Here is a 5,823-nt window from a genome sequence, read left to right on the forward strand (position 1 = left end):
TTGCGCCACCTCCTTTCCTCCCTGGAATGCACGCCACACGTTGCTGACGTCAACAGCAACCTGTTACAAATAAACATCGATTGGTTGAGGATGATAACGCCATTGTTATTTAGCATGATGTGTGACGTAGGTGAGTATTTCCTTCGCTTTGAGTCTACATAGTTTCATAAAGCTTTTCAACGATATAATATTACTTCAAGAACGTTATCTCCTAGTCCTCACAGACAGGGTAAATTAGAGCAGATGTTTTGACAGATGAATAGGGGAACACACGGGTGGTCTAGATCTGACCCCATTATTTCTCAGCGGGTGTTCATGTATAAACAATGCAAAACCCACGTGATTGTCCTAATCTCTAATGTTAGGAATTTCCTAGAGGAATTCCCAATGATAAACATTTCTGTTATAATAAATTCATAACATAACACATAAATGGTCAGTTTGCTGTTTAACCCCATTTTACTAGGCCTATATACATTCTCAAACCAGAAACCAATCTACTCAGATACTATTTTATATTTTATAAACAGGCCTAATTAGTTACCACCCTCACCCACTGTGTCAGTCCATATTTAAATATGGTCTACATCCGTTACATTACCAGCAAAAATATTGTAATCAGATTATAGATACTTTTGAAAACTAGATATTTGACACTTCGCTCTTTTCTCAATGACATTCAAATCAACGTTGAAAAAAGGTGCAAGTTTAAGTTTGTTCCACCTGAGCGAGTCTGACCAAGTCAGAGACCACTATGATGACACACCAAATGTGTTTGATGGATCGCGGGAAAAGAGCAGGAATAGGTTTTTGTAGGCTACAGTCCAAGCTATGATGAAAATTACAGAACTCTCTCATCTTTTTAAGTGGGAGAACTTGCACAATTGGTGGCTGACTAAATACTTTTTTGCCCCACTGTATTGCCAGCTATGTAAACTTTAACATTGATGTCATTCAATTGACATATAAGTTTTTGTCTTCTTCTAATGCCTCTTAAGGGGAAAGTAATCTAAAAGTAACGGAATGTAATCAGATTACGTTACTGAGTTTGGGTAATCCAAAAGTTACATTACTGATTACAATTTTGGACATGTAACTAGTAACTGTAACAGATTATATTTAGAAAGTAATCTACTGAACTGTCACGACTTCCGCCGAGGTTGGCTCTCCTGCCTGTTCAGGCGGTGCTCGGTGGTCGTCGTCACCGTCCTACTAGCCACTACCGATCCCTTTTCGTGTATCTGTTGGTTTTGTCTGATTGGTTTCACCTGTGTGTTGTTTAGTTAATTAGTGTCTGTATATAATGTAGGTTGTCCCGCCCTTGTTTTGTGCGGGATTGTTTATTTTGTCATTCATTTCGTCTGTCGGTGTTATTGTGTTTCTTATTCTCCGGTTAGTCTGTTATCCTGTGTTGGATAATTTCACCCTGTGTGTATTTGGGTTGACCGTGTTTATTTTGTTCACCGGAGAATAAACTTTATATCGCTATCTGCTCTCTGCGCCTGATTCCACCCACCTTGATTAGACGTAAAAATGAACCCTGAGTTTAACTGTAGAACCCGTCATTGGTTTTACCTGGAACCAGAGGGTTCTTCATGAGAGGGTTCTAAATGGAACTAAAAAATGTTCCCCTACCCACTGGGACAAATCAAAGGGTTTTACATGGCACCCAAAAGAGACAAGTGAAATAATGTCGATAAATTCTAATATTTGCCTCACCCACAGATTTAGTGGTGTAGCAGGAAATTCAGGTTGCTGGCAATGGCCTGGTTGTGAGTTCAAATCCCAAGTGAGGTTGATTCCAAATAATCAGAATTTTGCTGGTCTGAAAAACGACGGCCATCATTATCATATTTCCCAGCATGCTCTATTACAGTTTGATTTTTTGTTGTTGTTGTTGTTGTTTGTTTCAATATCTGTGTTTTGATTGATTAATTCATTAGTTTATCTTATGCTACACAAAGATAAGTAACATACATTTTTCTAAACTAATCCAAATTGTTAATTGGACTGATTGCACCTATCACTGAAATGGTTGTTCCAATTATGATGGTTTATGTAGTCTCATATATGTAACTTTTTTTCTGGCAATCATTCTGAATGCAGAATGTGGGAGTCCACTCTGGCTGGATTCCAAAAGAAATTAAACAATCACTTTGCAAGCCAGCGTTATATATGACTTTATGCTGGTGTCATGACGTTGGTCTGGGGGTAGGTTTATGACAGTCATAAATACCTATTCCCTCCTTTTTCCTCTCTCTACCCTACTGATGTGATATTTGAAAACCTCTTGGTTAACATAGAGATTCTGGGAACACCAGAAGGTGGGGGGAAATTAACTATATTCTGGTAATCTGACTAATTGAACATATGCGGTGGTACTTAATGAATATGATGTCAGTTCGGTTGTCATCTGAGACATTCTCATCGATGATAGGATGACATAAACTCTACAGTGGACAGTCTACACATCAGAGTTATTGGATTCACATGGAATTGTTGTTCAATATAAATGTTTGAATATAAAATTATTGGTGAAGAGAAATGTAATTTTAGCTTCCAAATGAGAGATTTTGGTTTTCATAAGGTTAGGGCTCTGCTCAATCAGTGGCCTTCCCCTGTGAAGAGACATGGGTTATAAAACTTTTCAGACACACCCTTCTCGCTCCACTATACAGTGCCTTGCGAAAGTATTCGGCCCCCTTGAACTTTGCGACCTTTTGCCACATTTCAGGCTTCAAACATAAAGATATAAAACTGCATTTTTTGTGAAGAATCAACAACAAGTGGGAACGACATTTATTGGATATTTCAAACTTTTTTAACAAATCAAAAACTGAAAAATTAGGCGTGCAAAATTATTCAGCCCCCTTAAGTTAATACTTTGTAGCGCCACCTTTTGCTGCGATTACAGCTGTAAGTCGCTTGGGGTATGTCTCTATCAGTTTTGCACATCGAGAGACTGAAATTTTTTCCCATTCCTCCTTGCAAAACAGTTTGAGCTCAGTGAGGTTGGATGGAGAGCATTTGTGAACAGCAGTTTTCAGTTCTTTCCACAGATTCTCGATTGGATTCAGGTCTGGACTTTGACTTGGCCATTCTAACACCTAGATATGTTTATTTTTGAACCATTCCATTGTAGATTTTGCTTTATGTTTTGGATCATTGTCTTGTTGGAAGACAAATCTCCGTCCCAGTCCATCAGGTTTTCTTCCAGAATGGTCCTGTATTTGGCTCCATCCATCTTCCCATCAATTTTAACCATCTTCCCTGTCCCTGCTGAAGAAAAGCAGGCCCAAACCATGATGCTGCCACCACCATGTTTGACAGTGGGGATGGTGTGTTCAGGGTGATGAGCTGTGTTGCTTTTACGCCAAACATAACGTTTTGCATTGTTGCCAAAAAGTTCAATTTTGGTTTCATCTGACCAGAGCACCTTCTTCCACATGTTTGGTGTGTCTCCCAGGTGGCTTGTGGCAAACTTTAAACGACACTTTTTATGGATATCTTTAAGAAATGGCTTTCTTCTTGCCACTCTTCCATAAAGGCCAGATTTGTGCAATATATGACTGATTGTTGTCCTATGGACAGAGTCTCCCACCTCAGCTGTAGATCTCTGCAGTTCATCCAGTGATCATGGGCCTCTTGGCTGCATCTCTGATCAGTCTTCTCCTTGTATGAGCTGAAAGTTTAGAGGGACGGCCAGGTCTTGGTAGATTTGCAGTGGTCTGATACTCCTTCCATTTCAATATTATCGCTTGCACAGTGCTCCTTGGGATGTTTAAAGCTTGGGAAATCTTTTTGTATCCAAATCCAGCTTTAAACTTCTTCACAACAGTATCTCGGACCTGCCTGGTGTGTTCCTTGTTCTTCATGATTCTCTCTGCGCTTTTAACGGACCTCTGAGACTATCACAGTGCAGGTGCATTTATACAGAGACTTGATTACACACAGGTGGATTGTATTTATCATCATTAGTCATTTAGGTCAACATTGGATCATTCAGAGATCCTCACTGAACTTCTGGAGAGAGTTTGCTGCACTGAAAGTAAAGGGGCTGAATAATTTTGCACGCCCAATTTTTCAGTTTTTGATTTGTTAAAAAGTTTGAAATATCCAATAAATGTCGTTCCACTTCATGATTGTGTCCCACTTGTTGTTGATTCTTCACAAAAAAATACAGTTTTATATCTTTATGTTTGAAGCCTGAAATGTGGCAAAAGGTCGCAAAGTTCAAGGGGGCCGAATACTTTCGCAAGGCACTGTATAAAGCCTTGACGACAATATAACCTCCTGTTCTAAGTACGTGAGGTCTGCAGCCTCTGCGTTAAAAGGACTAACATGTCAACTACAGAACTAAGCCAACCTCAGCGTGAGCTTTGGTTGCGAATGGTATGAACTTTGAACTCTTATTCACTTCAGAAGTGATACCTCCTAGCCGTTGAGTTAGCAACAGTAGCTGCAAACGCGGGCTAGGAAAGAACAGACAGAGTATCCGGTCTATCACACAACGATGTTACTACAACGTATCCAATTGACCACCAGAGGCATTCTTCAAAGGACAAAGGACTCAGTTTGGCAACACAGCCTTCCATCTACCACCAACCTAACGAAGCGCAGCTCAGAGTAAATATTTATTGCATTTTCCTTTTCCAAATGGGCGGTAATTTAGAATGCATAAGATACTGTATTTACGATAGCACAGCTTCTCCCTTTGTCCCTCAGTCTTCCCACTCTTTTACTCAAACCCAGCCCCTTTTCTTTTGTGTAACCAGCTGTCAAATCTGTTCCGCCCGCTAGGGATGTTTTCCTTTGTAATTTGTAATCAAGGTATGATTCATTCTTTGTATATGTAATTCTGTGTGATTAGTTAGGTATTTACTAAATAAATAATTAAACCCAATTTTATATTGCTGATTCAACCTGTTAGCCAGGGTTCGTGAAGATAACCAAGAATTTACTTTCAGATGAGACTGAATTAAGGTGATGATTAATATTGACTGCTATTGATGTAAAATATTATTAGGTCTTTAAGAGTTTATTCGGAAGATAACAGCTCTATAAATATTATTGTGTGGTGCCCGTCTCTCTAGTTAATTACATTTACATGATTAGCTCAATCAGGTAATATTAATTACGGAGAAAGGATTTTATAGAATAGCATGTCATATCACTTAATCCGGCATAGCCAAAGACACGACACTGGTTTTGCTTTAGCTTGTGCTGGTCACCAGTGTATGAAAAACACAGTGAATGTCATGTTTGTCATTTATTATCATGTCTTGTCCCTGTGCTCCCCATTCTATTCGTTTCCCTCTGCTGGTCTTATTTGGTTCTTTCCCTCTTTCTATCCCTCTCTCTCCCCCTCCCTCTCTCACTCTCTCGCTCTCTCTTCTCTCTATCGTTCCGTTCCTGCTCCCAGCTGTTCCTATTCCCCTAATCATCATTTAGTCTTCCCACACCTGTTCCCGATCCTTTCCCCTGATTAGAGTCCCTATTTATTCCTTTGTGTTCCGTTCCTGTCCCGTCGGTTCCTTGTTTAGTATTCACCATGCAGTGATTGCGTTTCGCCCTGTCCTGTCGTGTTTTTGCTGTGATTGTGTATCGCCCTGTCCTGTCGTGTTTTTTGCCTTCATCAGATGCTGCGTGTGAGCAGGTGTCTCTGTCAACTACGGCCTGCGCCTACCCGAAGCGACCTGCAGTCTGTGGCCGCTTCTCCTGTTATTCCCCTCTACAGACTAGAGGATTTCTGTTATTCCCTGTTTGGACTTGAATAAACTCTGTTTCTGTTAAGTCGCTTTTGGGTCCTCTTTCACCCGCATG

This window comes from Oncorhynchus gorbuscha, linkage group LG04, assembly GCF_021184085.1.
Source record: "Oncorhynchus gorbuscha isolate QuinsamMale2020 ecotype Even-year linkage group LG04, OgorEven_v1.0, whole genome shotgun sequence".
NCBI classification, from domain to species: Eukaryota; Metazoa; Chordata; class Actinopteri; order Salmoniformes; family Salmonidae; genus Oncorhynchus; species Oncorhynchus gorbuscha.